We start from the raw sequence: 16,586 nt of genomic DNA, 5'->3' as shown, positions 1-16,586 counted from the left end.
CAGCTCTGACCCTGTGCCCCATGGCAACAGTCCAGTCCGAACTACAAAAGCCATGTCCTTCCCAGAACGGAATCAAGCATCCGAGGAACGGACCGGTTTTGAGGTAACACCTCTCATCAGCCCGGCTAGCTTGACTCCAAGTGGTGTGGAGTGCCTGGGACCCACGTCTGAGCATCCCCAGCGCACTTATGGCGGCAATTGCAAACAAAACAGGTGATGGACCGAATGTGGATCAATGTCACACATTCAACCCAGTCCAAAGATCTGGGCCCAAATCCATCGTTTTTTTGCACTCTACACCACCCTGGGTTAGACAATGGCGATATGCAAATCAGCTCTGACCCTGTGCCCCATGGGAACAGTCCAGTCCGAACTACAAAAGCCATGTCCTTCCCAGAATGGAATCAAGCATCCGAGGACCGGACCGGTTTCGAGGTAACACCTCTCATCAGCCCGGCTAGCTTGACTCCAAGTGGTGTGGAGTGCCTGGGACCCACGTCTGAGCATCCCCAGCGCACTTATGGTGGCAATTGCAAACAAAACAGGTGATGGACCAAATGTGGATCAATGTCACACATTCAACCCAGTCCAAAGATCTGGGCCCAAATCCATCGTTTTTTTGCACTCCACACCACCCTGGGTTAGACAATGGCGATATGCAAATCAGCTCTGACCCTGTGCCCCATGGGAACAGTCCAGTCCAAACTACAAAAGCCATGTCCTTCCCAGAACGGAATCAAGCATCCGAGGACCAGACCGGTTTCGAGGTAACACCTCTCAGCAGCCCGGCTAGCTTGACTCCAAGTGGTGTGGAGTGCCTGAGACCCACGTCTGAGCATGGCCAGCGCACTTATGGCGGCAATTGCAAACAAAACAGGTGATGGACCGAATGTGGATCAATGTCACACATTCAACCCAGTCCAAAGATCTGGGCCCAAATCCATCGTTTGTTTGCACTCCACACCACCCTGGGTCAGACAATGGCGATATGCAAATCAGCTCTGACCCTGTGCCCCATGGGAACAGTCCAGTCCGAACTACAAAAGCCATGTCCTTCCCAGAACGGAATCAAGCATCCGAGGACCGGGCTGGTTTCGAGGTAACACCTCTGATCAGCCCGGCTAGCTTGAGTCCAAGTGGTGTGGAGTGCCTGGGACCCACGTCTGAGCATCCCCAGCGCACTTATGGCGGCAATTGCAAACAAAACAGGTGATGGACCGAATGTGGATCAATGTCACACATTCAACCCAGTCCAAAGATCTGGGCCCAAATCCATCGTTTTTTTGCACTCCACACCACCCTGGGTTAGACAATGGCGATATGCAAATCAGCTCTGACCCTGTGCCCCATGGGAACAGTCCAGTCCGAACTAAAAAAAGTATGTCCTTCCCAGAACGGAATCAAGCATCCGAGGACCGGACCGGTTTCGAGGTAACACCTCTCATCAGCCCGGCTAGCTTGACTCCAAGTGGTGTGGAGTGCCTGGGACCCACGTCTGAGCATCCCCAGCGCACTTATGGCGGCAATTGCAAAGAAAACAGGTGATGGACCGAATGTGGATCAATGTCACACATTCAACCCAGTCCAAAGATCTGGGCCCAAATCCATCGTTTTTTTGCACTCCACACCACCCTGGGTCAGACAATGGCGATATGCAAATCAGCTCTGACCCTGTGCCCCATGGGAACAGTCCAGTCCGAACTACAAAAGCCATGTCCTTCCCAGAACGGAATCAAGCATCCGAGGACCGGGCCGGTTTCGAGGTAACACCTCTGATCAGCCCGGCTAGCTTGAGTCCAAGTGGTGTGGAGTGCCTGGGACCCACGTCTGAGCATCCCCAGCGCACTTATGGCGGCAATTGCAAACAAAACAGGTGATGGACCGAATGTGGATCAATGTCACACATTCAACCCAGTCCAAAGATCTGGGCCCAAATCCATCGTTTTTTTGCACTCCACACCACCCTGGGTTAGACAATGGCGATATGCAAATCAGCTCTGACCCTGTGCCCCATGGGAACAGTCCAGTCCGAACTAAAAAAAGTATGTCCTTCCCAGAACGGAATCAAGCATCCGAGGACCGGACCGGTTTCGAGGTAACACCTCTCATCAGCCCGGCTAGCTTGACTCCAAGTGGTGTGGAGTGCCTGGGACCCACGTCTGAGCATCCCCAGCGCACTTATGGCGGCAATTGCAAACAAAACAGGTGATGGACCGAATGTGGATCAATGTCACACATTCAACCCAGTCCAAAGATCTGGGCCCAAATCCATCGTTTTTTTGCACTCCACACCACCCTGGGTTAGACAATGGCGATATGCAAATCAGCTCTGACCCTGTGCCCATTGGGAACAGTCCAGTCCGAACTACAAAAGCCATGTCCTTCCCAGAACGGAATCAAGCATCCGAGGACCGGACCGGTTTCGAGGTAACACCTCTCATCAGCCCGGCTAGCTTGACTCCAAGTGGTGTGGAGTGCCTGGGACCCACGTCTGAGCATCCCCAGCGCACTTATGGCGGCAATTGCAAACAAAACAGGTGATGGACCGAATGTGGATCAATGTCACACATTCAACCCATTCCAAAGATCTGGGCCCAAATCCATTGTTTTTTTGCACTCCACACCACCCTGAGTTAGACAATGGCGATATGCAAATCAGCTCTGACCCTGTGCCCCATGGGATCAGTCCAGTCCAAACTACAAAAGACATGTCCTTCCGAGAACGGAATCAAGCATCCGAGGACCGGACCGGTTTCGAGGTAACACCTCTCATCAGCCCGGCTAGCTTGACTCCAAGTGGTGTGGAGTGCCTGGGACCCACGTCTGAGCATCCCCAGCGTACTTATGGCGGCAATTGCAAACAAAACAGGTGATGGACCGAATGTGGATCAATGTCACACATTCAACCCAGTCCAAAGATCTGGGCCCAAATCCATCATTTTTTTGCACTCCACACCACCCTGGGTTAGACAATGGCGATATGCAAATCAGCTCTGACCCTGTGCCCCATGGGAACAGTCCAGTCCGAACTACAAAAGCCATGTCCTTCCCAGAACGGAATCAAGCATCCGAGGACCGGACCGGTTTCGAGGTAACACCTCTCATCAGCCCGGCTAGCTTGACTCCAAGTGGTGTGGAGTGCCTGGGACCCACGTCTGAGCATCCCCAGCACACTTATGTCGGCAATTGCAAACAAAACAGGTGATGGACCGAGTGTGGATTAATGTCACACATTCAACCCAGTCCAAAGATCTGGGCCCAAATCCATAATTTTTTTGCACTCCACACCACCCTGGGTTAGACAATGGCGATATGCAAATCAGCTCCGACCCTGTGCCCCATGGGAACAGTCCAGTCCGTACTACAAAAGCCATGTCCTTCCCAGAAAGGAATCAAGCATCCGAGGACCGGACCGGTTTCGAGGTAACATCTCTCATCAGCCCGGATAGCTTGACTCCAAGTGGTGTGGAGTGCCTGGGACCCACGTCTGAGCATCCCCAGCGCACTTATGGCGGCAATTGCAAAGAAAACAGGTGATGGACCGAATGTGGATCAATGTCACACATTCAACCCATTCCAAAGATCTGGGCCCAAATCCATTGTTTTTTTGCACTCCACACCACCCTGAGTTAGACAATGGCGATATGCAAATCAGCTCTGACCCTGTGCCCCATGGGAACAGTCCAGTCCGAACTACAAAAGCCATGTCCTTCCGAGAACGGAATCAAGCATCCGAGGACCGGACCGGTTTCGAGGTAACACCTCTCATCAGCCCGGCTAGCTTGACTCCAAGTGGTGTGGAGTGCCTGGGACCCACGTCTGAGCATCCCCAGCGCACTTGTGGCGGCAATTGCAAACAAAACAGGTGATGGACCGAATGTGGATCAATGTCACACATTCAACCCAGTCCAAAGATCTGGGCCCAAATCCATTGTTTTTTTGCACTCCACACCACCCTGGGTTAGACAATGGCGATATGCAAATCAGCTCTGACCCTGTGCCCCATGGGAACAGTCCAGTCCGAACTACAAAAGCCATGTCCTTCACAGAACGGAATCAAGCATCCGAGGACTGGACCGGTTTCGAGGTAACATCTCTCATCAGCCCGGCTAGCTTGACTCCAAGTGGTGCCTGGGGCCCACGTCTGAGCATCCCCAGCGCACTTATGGCGGCAATTGCAAACAAAACAGGTGATGGACCGAATGTGGATAAATGTCACACATTCAACCCAGTCCAAAGATCTGGGCCCAAATCCATCGTTTTTTTGCACTCCACACCACCTGGGTTAGACAATGGCGATATGCAAATCACCTCTGACCCTGTGCCCCATGGGAACAGTCCAGTCCGAACTACAAAAGCCATGTCCTTCCCAGAACGGAATCAAGCATCCGAGGACCGGACCGGTTTCGAGGTAACACCTCTCATCAGCCCGGCTAGCTTGACTCCAAGTGGTGTGGAGTGCCTGGGACCCACGTCTGAGCATCCCCAGCGCACTTATGGCGGCAATTGCAAACAAAACAGGTGATGGACCGAATGTGGATCAATGTCACACATTCAACCCAGTCCAAAGATCTGGGCCCAAATCCATTGTTTTTTTGCACTCCACACCACCCTGGGTTAGACAATGGCGATATGCAAATCAGCTCTGACCCTGTGCCCCATGGGAACAGTCCAGTCCGAACTACAAAAGCCATGTCCTTCACAGAACGGAATCAAGCATCCGAGGACCGGACCGGTTTCGAGGTAACATCACTCATCAGCCCGGCTAGCTTGACTCCAAGTGGTGCCTGGGGCCCACGTCTGAGCATCCCCAGCGCACTTATGGCGGCAATTGCAAACAAAACAGGTGATGGACCGAATGTGGATAAATGTCACACATTCAACCCAGTCCAAAGATCTGGGCCCAAATCCATCGTTTTTTTGCACTCCACACCACCTGGGTTAGACAATGGCGATATGCAAATCACCTCTGACCCTGTGCCCCATGGGAACAGTCCAGTCCGAACTACAAAAGCCATGTCCTTCCCAGAACGGAATCAAGCATCCGAGGACCGGACCGGTTTCGAGGTAACACCTCTCATCAGCCCGGCTAGCTTGACTCCAAGTGGTGTGGAGTGCGTGGGACCCACGTCTGAGCATCCCCAGCGCACTTACGCGGCAATTGCAAACAAAACAGGTGATGGACCGAATGTGGATCAATGTCACACATTCAACCCAGTCCAAAGGTCTGGGCCCAAATCCATCGTTTTTTTGCACTCCACACCACCCTGGGTTAGACAATGGCGATATGCAAATCAGCTCTAACCCTGTGCCCCATGGGAACAGTCCAGTCCAAACTACAAAAGCCATGTCCTTCCCAGAACGGAATCAAGCATCCAAGGACCGGGCCGGTTTCGAGGTAACACCTCTCATCAGCCAGGCTAGCTTGACTCCAAGTGGTGTGGAGTGCCTGGGACCCACGTCTGAGCATCCCCAGCGCACTTATGGCGGCAATTGCAAACAAAACAGGTGATGGACCGAATGTGGATCAATGTCACACATTCAACCCAGTCCAAAGATCTGGGCCCAAATCCATAGTTTTTTTGCACTCCACACCACCCTGGGTTAGACAATGGCGATATGCAAATCAGCTCTGACCCTGTGCCCCATGGGAACAGTCCAGTCCGAACTACAAAAGCCATGTCCTTCCCAGAACGGAATCAAGCATCCGAGGACCGGACCGGTTTCGAGGTAACACCTCTCATCAGCCTGGCTAGCTTGACTCCAAGTGGTGTGGAGTGCCTGGGACCCACGTCTGAGCATCCCCAGCGCACTTATGGTGGCAATTGCAAACAAAACAGGTGATGGACCGAATGTGGATCAATGTCACACATTCAACCCAGTCCAAAGATCTGGGCCCAAATCCATCGTTTTTTTGCACTCCACACCACCCTGGGTTAGACAATGGCGATATGCAAATCAGCTCTGACCTTGTGCCCCATGGGAACAGTCCAGTCCGAACTACAAAAGCCATGTCCTTCCCAGAATGGAATCAAGCATCCGAGGACCGGACCGGTTTCGAGGTAACACCTCTCATCAGCCCGGCTAGCTTGACTCCAAGTGGTGTGGAGTGCCTGGGACCCACGTCTGAGCATCCCCAGCGCACTTATGGCGGCAATTGCAAACAAAACAGGTGATGGACCGAATGTGGATCAATGTCACACATTCAACCCAGTCCAAAGATCTGGGCCCAAATCCATCATTTTTTTGCACTTCACACCACCCTGGGTTAGACAATGGCGATATGCAAATCAGCTCTGACCCTGTGCCCCATGGGAACAGTCCAGTCCGAACTACAAAAGCCATGTCCTTCCCAGAACGGAATCAAGCATCCAAGGAACGGACCGGTTTCAAGGTAACACCTCTCATCAGCCCGGCTAGCTTGACTCCAAGTGGTGTGGAGTGCCTGGGACCCACGTCTGAGCATCCCCAGCGCACTTACGCGGCAATTGCAAACAAAACAGGTGATGGACCGAATGAGGATCAATGTCACACATTCAACCCAGTCCAAAGGTCTGGGCCCAAATCCATCATTTTTTTGCACTCCACACCACCCTGGGTTAGACAATGGCGATATGCAAATCAGCTCTGACCCTGTGCCCCATGGGAACAGTCCAGTCCGAACTACAAAAGCCATGTCCTTCCCAGAACGGATTTAAGCATCCAAGGACCGGGCCGGTTTCGAGGTAACACCTCTCATCAGCCAGGCTAGCTTGACTCCAAGTGGTGTGGAGTGCCTGGGACCCACGTCTGAGCATCCCCAGCGCACTTATGGCGGCAATTGCAAACAAAACAGGTGATGGACCGAATGTGGATCAATGTCACACATTCAACCCAGTCCAAAGATCTGGGCCCAAATCCATCGTTTTTTTGCACTCCACACCACCCTGGGGTAGACAATGGCGATATGCAAATCAGCTCTGACCCTGTGCCCCATGGCAACAGTCCAGTCCGAACTACAAAAGCCATGTCCTTCCCAGAACGGAATCAAGCATCCGAGGAACGGACCGGTTTTGAGGTAACACCTCTCATCAGCCCGGCTAGCTTGACTCCAAGTGGTGTGGAGTGCCTGGGACCCACGTCTGAGCATCCCCAGCGCACTTATGGCGGCAATTGCAAACAAAACAGGTGATGGACCGAATGTGGATCAATGTCACACATTCAACCCAGTCCAAAGATCTGGGCCCAAATCCATCGTTTTTTTGCACTCTACACCACCCTGGGTTAGACAATGGCGATATGCAAATCAGCTCTGACCCTGTGCCCCATGGGAACAGTCCAGTCCGAACTACAAAAGCCATGTCCTTTCCAGAATGGAATCAAGCATCCGAGGACCGGACCGGTTTCGAGGTAACACCTCTCATCAGCCCGGCTAGCTTGACTCCAAGTGGTGTGGAGTGCCTGGGACCCACGTCTGAGCATCCCCAGCGCACTTATGGTGGCAATTGCAAACAAAACAGGTGATGGACCAAATGTGGATCAATGTCACACATTCAACCCAGTCCAAAGATCTGGGCCCAAATCCATCGTTTTTTTGCACTCCACACCACCCTGGGTTAGACAATGGCGATATGCAAATCAGCTCTGACCCTGTGCCCCATGGGAACAGTCCAGTCCGAACTACAAAAGCCATGTCCTTCCCAGAACGGAATCAAGCATCCGAGGACCGGACCGGTTTCGAGGTAACACCTCTCATCAGCCCGGCTAGCTTGACTCCAAGTGGTGTGGAGTGCCTGGGACCCACGTCTGAGCATCCCCAGCGCACTTATGGCGGCAATTGCAAAGAAAACAGGTGATGGACCGAATGTGGATCAATGTCACACATTCAACCCAGTCCAAAGATCTGGGCCCAAATCCATCGGTTTTTTTGCACTCCACACCACCCTGGGTTAGACAATGGCGATATGCAAATCAGCTCTGACCCTGTGCCCCATGGGAACAGTCCAGTCCAAACTACAAAAGCCATGTCCTTCCCAGAACGGAATCAAGCATCCGAGGACCAGACCGGTTTCGAGGTAACACCTCTCAGCAGCCCGGCTAGCTTGACTCCAAGTGGTGTGGAGTGCCTGAGACCCACGTCTGAGCATCGCCAGCGCACTTATGGCGGCAATTGCAAACAAAACAGGTGATGGACCGAATGTGGATCAATGTCACACATTCAACCCAGTCCAAAGATCTGGGCCCAAATCCATCGTTTTTTTGCACTCCACACCACCCTGGGTCAGACAATGGCGATATGCAAATCAGCTCTGACCCTGTGCCCCATGGGAACAGTCCAGTCCGAACTACAAAAGCCATGTCCTTCCCAGAACGGAATCAAGCATCCGAGGACCGGGCCGGTTTCGAGGTAACACCTCTGATCAGCCCGGCTAGCTTGAGTCCAAGTGGTGTGGAGTGCCTGGGACCCACGTCTGAGCATCCCCAGCGCACTTATGGCGGCAATTGCAAACAAAACAGGTGATGGACCGAATGTGGATCAATGTCACACATTCAACCCAGTCCAAAGATCTGGGCCCAAATCCATCGTTTTTTTGCACTCCACACCACCCTGGGTTAGACAATGGCGATATGCAAATCAGCTCTGACCCTGTGCCCCATGGGAACAGTCCAGTCCGAACTAAAAAAAGTATGTCCTTCCCAGAACGGAATCAAGCATCCGAGGACCGGACCGGTTTCGAGGTAACACCTCTCATCAGCCCGGCTAGCTTGACTCCAAGTGGTGTGGAGTGCCTGGGACCCACGTCTGAGCATCCCCAGCGCACTTATGGCGGCAATTGCAAAGAAAACAGGTGATGGACCGAATGTGGATCAATGTCACACATTCAACCCAGTCCAAAGATCTGGGCCCAAATCCATCGTTTTTTTGCACTCCACACCACCCTGGGTCAGACAATGGCGATATGCAAATCAGCTCTGACCCTGTGCCCCATGGGAACAGTCCAGTCCGAACTACAAAAGCCATGTCCTTCCCAGAACGGAATCAAGCATCCGAGGACCGGGCCGGTTTCGAGGTAACACCTCTGATCAGCCCGGCTAGCTTGAGTCCAAGTGGTGTGGAGTGCCTGGGACCCATGTCTGAGCATCCCCAGCGCACTTATGGCGGCAATTGCAAACAAAACAGGTGATGGACCGAATGTGGATCAATGTCACACATTCAACCCAGTCCAAAGATCTGGGCCCAAATCCATCGTTTTTTTGCACTCCACACCACCCTGGGTTAGACAATGGCGATATGCAAATCAGCTCTGACCCTGTGCCCCATGGGAACAGTCCAGTCCGAACTAAAAAAAGTATGTCCTTCCCAGAACGGAATCAAGCATCCGAGGACCGGACCGGTTTCGAGGTAACACCTCTCATCAGCCCGGCTAGCTTGACTCCAAGTGGTGTGGAGTGCCTGGGACCCACGTCTGAGCATCCCCAGCGCACTTATGGCGGCAATTGCAAACAAAACAGGTGATGGACCGAATGTGGATCAATGTCACACATTCAACCCAGTCCAAAGATCTGGGCCCAAATCCATCGTTTTTTTGCACTCCACACCACCCTGGGTTAGACAATGGCGATATGCAAATCAGCTCTGACCCTGTGCCCATTGGGAACAGTCCAGTCCGAACTACAAAAGCCATGTCCTTCCCAGAACGGAATCAAGCATCCGAGGACCGGACCGGTTTCGAGGTAACACCTCTCATCAGCCCGGCTAGCTTGACTCCAAGTGGTGTGGAGTGCCTGGGACCCACGTCTGAGCATCCCCAGCGCACTTATGGCGGCAATTGCAAACAAAACAGGTGATGGACCGAATGTGGATCAATGTCACACATTCAACCCATTCCAAAGATCTGGGCCCAAATCCATTGTTTTTTTGCACTCCACACCACCCTGAGTTAGACAATGGCGATATGCAAATCAGCTCTGACCCTGTGCCCCATGGGATCAGTCCAGTCCAAACTACAAAAGACATGTCCTTCCGAGAACGGAATCAAGCATCCGAGGACCGGACCGGTTTCGAGGTAACACCTCTCATCAGCCCGGCTAGCTTGACTCCAAGTGGTGTGGAGTGCCTGGGACCCACGTCTGAGCATCCCCAGCGTACTTATGGCGGCAATTGCAAACAAAACAGGTGATGGACCGAATGTGGATCAATGTCACACATTCAACCCAGTCCAAAGATCTGGGCCCAAATCCATAGTTTTTTTGCACTCCACACCACCCTGGGTTAGACAATGGCGATATGCAAATCAGCTCTGACCCTGTGCCCCATGGGAACAGTCCAGTCCGAACTACAAAAGCCATGTCCTTCCCAGAACGGAATCAAGCATCCGAGGACCGGACCGGTTTCGAGGTAACACCTCTCATCAGCCCGGCTAGCTTGACTCCAAGTGGTGTGGAGTGCCTGGGACCCACGTCTGAGCATCCCCAGCACACTTATGTCGGCAATTGCAAACAAAACAGGTGATGGACCGAGTGTGGATTAATGTCACACATTCAACCCAGTCCAAAGATCTGGGCCCAAATCCATAATTTTTTTGCACTCCACACCACCCTGGGTTAGACAATGGCGATATGCAAATCAGCTCCGACCCTGTGCCCCATGGGAACAGTCCAGTCCGAACTACAAAAGCCATGTCCTTCCCAGAAAGGAATCAAGCATCCGAGGACCGGACCGGTTTCGAGGTAACATCTCTCATCAGCCCGGATAGCTTGACTCCAAGTGGTGTGGAGTGCCTGGGACCCACGTCTGAGCATCCCCAGCGCACTTATGGCGGCAATTGCAAAGAAAACAGGTGATGGACCGAATGTGGATCAATGTCACACATTCAACCCATTCCAAAGATCTGGGCCAAATCCATTGTTTTTTTGCACTCCACACCACCCTGAGTTAGACAATGGCGATATGCAAATCAGCTCTGACCCTGTGCCCCATGGGAACAGTCCAGTCCGAACTACAAAAGCCATGTCCTTCCGAGAACGGAATCAAGCATCCGAGGACCGGACCGGTTTCGAGGTAACACCTCTCATCAGCCCGGCTAGCTTGACTCCAAGTGGTGTGGAGTGCCTGGGACCCACGTCTGAGCATCCCCAGCGCACTTATGGCGGCAATTGCAAACAAAACAGGTGATGGACCGAATGTGGATCAATGTCACACATTCAACCCAGTCCAAAGATCTGGGCCCAAATCCATTGTTTTTTTGCACTCCACACCACCCTGGGTTAGACAATGGCGATATGCAAATCAGCTCTGACCCTGTGCCCCATGGGAACAGTCCAGTCCGAACTACAAAAGCCATGTCCTTCACAGAACGGAATCAAGCATCCGAGGACCGGACCGGTTTCGAGGTAACATCTCTCATCAGCCCGGCTAGCTTGACTCCAAGTGGTGCCTGGGGCCCACGTCTGAGCATCCCCAGCGCACTTATGGCGGCAATTGCAAACAAAACAGGTGATGGACCGAATGTGGATAAATGTCACACATTCAACCCAGTCCAAAGATCTGGGCCCAAATCCATCGTTTTTTTGCACTCCACACCACCTGGGTTAGACAATGGCGATATGCAAATCACCTCTGACCCTGTGCCCCATGGGAACAGTCCAGTCCGAACTACAAAAGCCATGTCCTTCCCAGAATGGAATCAAGCATCCGAGGACCGGACCGGTTTCGAGGTAACACCTCTCATCAGCCCGGCTAGCTTGACTCCAAGTGGTGTGGAGTGCGTGGGACCCACGTCTGAGCATCCCCAGCGCACTTACGCGGCAATTGCAAACAAAACAGGTGATGGACCGAATGTGGATCAATGTCACACATTCAACCCAGTCCAAAGGTCTGGGCCCAAATCCATCATTTTTTTGCACTCCACACCACCCTGGGTTAGACAATGGCGATATGCAAATCAGCTCTGACCCTGTGCCCCATGGGAACAGTCCAGTCCAAACTACAAAAGCCATGTCCTTCCCAGAACGGAATCAAGCATCCAAGGACCGGGCCGGTTTCGAGGTAACACCTCTCATCAGCCAGGCTAGCTTGACTCCAAGTGGTGTGGAGTGCCTGGGACCCACGTCTGAGCATCCCCAGCGCACTTATGGCGGCAATTGCAAACAAAACAGGTGATGGACCGAATGTGGATCAATGTCACACATTCAACCCAGTCCAAAGATCTGGGCCCAAATCCATCGTTTTTTTGCACTCCACACCACCCTGGGTTAGACAATGGCGATATGCAAATCAGCTCTGACCCTGTGCCCCATGGGAACAGTCCAGTCCGAACTACAAAAGCCATGTCCTTCCCAGAACGGAATCAAGCATCTGAGGACCGGACCGGTTTCGAGGTAACACCTCTCATCAGCCTGGCTAGCTTGACTCCAAGTGGTGTGGAGTGCCTGGGACCCACGTCTGAGCATCCCCAGCGCACTTATGGTGGCAATTGCAAACAAAACAGGTGATGGACCGAATGTGGATCAATGTCACACATTCAACCCAGTCCAAAGATCTGGGCCCAAATCCATCGTTTTTTTGCACTCCACACCACCCTGGGTTAGACAATGGCGATATGCAAATCAGCTCTGACCTTGTGCCCCATGGGAACAGTCCAGTCCGAACTACAAAAGCCATGTCCTTCCCAGAATGGAATCAAGCATCCGAGGACCGGACCGGTTTCGAGGTAACACCTCTCATCAGCCCGGCTAGCTTGACTCCAAGTGGTGTGGAGTGCCTGGGACCCACGTCTGAGCATCCCCAGCGCACTTATGGCGGCAATTGCAAACAAAACAGGTGATGGACCGAATGTGGATCAATGTCACACATTCAACCCAGTCCAAAGATCTGGGCCCAAATCCATCATTTTTTTGCACTTCACACCACCCTGGGTTAGACAATGGCGATATGCAAATCAGCTCTGACCCTGTGCCCCATGGGAACAGTCCAGTCCGAACTACAAAAGCCATGTCCTTCCCAGAACGGAATCAAGCATCCAAGGAACGGACCGGTTTCAAGGTAACACCTCTCATCAGCCCGGCTAGCTTGACTCCAAGTGGTGTGGAGTGCCTGGGACCCACGTCTGAGCATCCCCAGCGCACTTACGCGGCAATTGCAAACAAAACAGGTGATGGACCGAATGAGGATCAATGTCACACATTCAACCCAGTCCAAAGGTCTGGGCCCAAATCCATCGTTTTTTTGCACTCCACACCACCCTGGGTTAGACAATGGCGATATGCAAATCAGCTCTGACCCTGTGCCCCATGGGAACAGTCCAGTCCGAACTACAAAAGCCATGTCCTTCCCAGAACGGATTTAAGCATCCAAGGACCGGGCCGGTTTCGAGGTAACACCTCTCATCAGCCAGGCTAGCTTGACTCCAAGTGGTGTGGAGTGCCTGGGACCCACGTCTGAGCATCCCCAGCGCACTTATGGCGGCAATTGCAAACAAAACAGGTGATGGACCGAATGTGGATCAATGTCACACATTCAACCCAGTCCAAAGATCTGGGCCCAAATCCATCGTTTTTTTGCACTCCACACCACCCTGGGGTAGACAATGGCGATATGCAAATCAGCTCTGACCCTGTGCCCCATGGCAACAGTCCAGTCCGAACTACAAAAGCCATGTCCTTCCCAGAACGGAATCAAGCATCCGAGGAACGGACCGGTTTTGAGGTAACACCTCTCATCAGCCCGGCTAGCTTGACTCCAAGTGGTGTGGAGTGCCTGGGACCCACGTCTGAGCATCCCCAGCGCACTTATGGCGGCAATTGCAAACAAAACAGGTGATGGACCGAATGTGGATCAATGTCACACATTCAACCCAGTCCAAAGATCTGGGCCCAAATCCATCGTTTTTTTGCACTCTACACCACCCTGGGTTAGACAATGGCGATATGCAAATCAGCTCTGACCCTGTGCCCCATGGGAACAGTCCAGTCCGAACTACAAAAGCCATGTCCTTCCCAGAATGGAATCAAGCATCCGAGGACCGGACCGGTTTCGAGGTAACACCTCTCATCAGCCCGGCTAGCTTGACTCCAAGTGGTGTGGAGTGCCTGGGACCCACGTCTGAGCATCCCCAGCGCACTTATGGTGGCAATTGCAAACAAAACAGGTGATGGACCAAATGTGGATCAATGTCACACATTCAACCCAGTCCAAAGATCTGGGCCCAAATCCATCGTTTTTTTGCACTCCACACCACCCTGGGTTAGACAATGGCGATATGCAAATCAGCTCTGACCCTGTGCCCCATGGGAACAGTCCAGTCCGAACTACAAAAGCCATGTCCTTCCCAGAACGGAATCAAGCATCCGAGGACCGGACCGGTTTCGAGGTAACACCTCTCATCAGCCCGGCTAGCTTGACTCCAAGTGGTGTGGAGTGCCTGGGACCCACGTCTGAGCATCCCCAGCGCACTTATGGCGGCAATTGCAAAGAAAACAGGTGATGGACCGAATGTGGATCAATGTCACACATTCAACCCAGTCCAAAGATCTGGGCCCAAATCCATCGTTTTTTTGCACTCCACACCACCCTGGGTTAGACAATGGCGATATGCAAATCAGCTCTGACCCTGTGCCCCATGGGAACAGTCCAGTCCAAACTACAAAAGCCATGTCCTTCCCAGAACGGAATCAAGCATCCGAGGACCAGACCGGTTTCGAGGTAACACCTCTCAGCAGCCCGGCTAGCTTGACTCCAAGTGGTGTGGAGTGCCTGAGACCCACGTCTGAGCATCGCCAGCGCACTTATGGCGGCAATTGCAAACAAAACAGGTGATGGACCGAATGTGGATCAATGTCACACATTCAACCCAGTCCAAAGATCTGGGCCCAAATCCATCGTTTTTTTGCACTCCACACCACCCTGGGTCAGACAATGGCGATATGCAAATCAGCTCTGACCCTGTGCCCCATGGGAACAGTCCAGTCCGAACTACAAAAGCCATGTCCTTCCCAGAACGGAATCAAGCATCCGAGGACCGGGCCGGTTTCGAGGTAACACCTCTGATCAGCCCGGCTAGCTTGAGTCCAAGTGGTGTGGAGTGCCTGGGACCCACGTCTGAGCATCCCCAGCGCACTTATGGCGGCAATTGCAAACAAAACAGGTGATGGACCGAATGTGGATCAATGTCACACATTCAACCCAGTCCAAAGATCTGGGCCCAAATCCATCGTTTTTTTGCACTCCACACCACCCTGGGTTAGACAATGGCGATATGCAAATCAGCTCTGACCCTGTGCCCCATGGGAACAGTCCAGTCCGAACTAAAAAAAGTATGTCCTTCCCAGAACGGAATCAAGCATCCGAGGACCGGACCGGTTTCGAGGTAACACCTCTCATCAGCCCGGCTAGCTTGACTCCAAGTGGTGTGGAGTGCCTGGGACCCACGTCTGAGCATCCCCAGCGCACTTATGGCGGCAATTGCAAACAAAACAGGTGATGGACCGAATGTGGATCAATGTCACACATTCAACCCAGTCCAAAGATCTGGGCCCAAATCCATCGTTTTTTTGCACTCCACACCACCCTGGGTTAGACAATGGCGATATGCAAATCAGCTCTGACCCTGTGCCCATTGGGAACAGTCCAGTCCGAACTACAAAAGCCATGTCCTTCCCAGAACGGAATCAAGCATCCGAGGACCGGACCGGTTTCGAGGTAACACCTCTCATCAGCCCGGCTAGCTTGACTCCAAGTGGTGTGGAGTGCCTGGGACCCACGTCTGAGCATCCCCAGCGCACTTATGGCGGCAATTGCAAACAAAACAGGTGATGGACCGAATGTGGATCAATGTCACACATTCAACCCATTCCAAAGATCTGGGCCCAAATCCATTGTTTTTTTGCACTCCACACCACCCTGAGTTAGACAATGGCGATATGCAAATCAGCTCTGACCCTGTGCCCCATGGGATCAGTCCAGTCCAAACTACAAAAGACATGTCCTTCCGAGAACGGAATCAAGCATCCGAGGACCGGACCGGTTTCGAGGTAACACCTCTCATCAGCCCGGCTAGCTTGACTCCAAGTGGTGTGGAGTGCCTGGGACCCACGTCTGAGCATCCCCAGCGTACTTATGGCGGCAATTGCAAACAAAACAGGTGATGGACCGAATGTGGATCAATGTCACACATTCAACCCAGTCCAAAGATCTGGGCCCAAATCCATAGTTTTTTTGCACTCCACACCACCCTGGGTTAGACAATGGCGATATGCAAATCAGCTCTGACCCTGTGCCCCATGGGAACAGTCCAGTCCGAACTACAAAAGCCATGTCCTTCCCAGAACGGAATCAAGCATCCGAGGACCGGACCGGTTTCGAGGTAACACCTCTCATCAGCCCGGCTAGCTTGACTCCAAGTGGTGTGGAGTGCCTGGGACCCACGTCTGAGCATCCCCAGCACACTTATGTCGGCAATTGCAAACAAAACAGGTGATGGACCGAGTGTGGATTAATGTCACACATTCAACCCAGTCCAAAGATCTGGGCCCAAATCCATAATTTTTTTGCACTCCACACCACCCTGGGTTAGACAATGGCGATATGCAAATCTGCTCCGACCCTG

The sequence above is a fragment of the Lissotriton vulgaris genome, chromosome 1_1 (genome assembly GCF_964263255.1).
Source record: "Lissotriton vulgaris chromosome 1_1, aLisVul1.2, whole genome shotgun sequence".
Lineage (NCBI taxonomy): Eukaryota > Metazoa > Chordata > Amphibia > Caudata > Salamandridae > Lissotriton > Lissotriton vulgaris.
Note: the sequence above shows the minus strand (reverse complement) of the source record.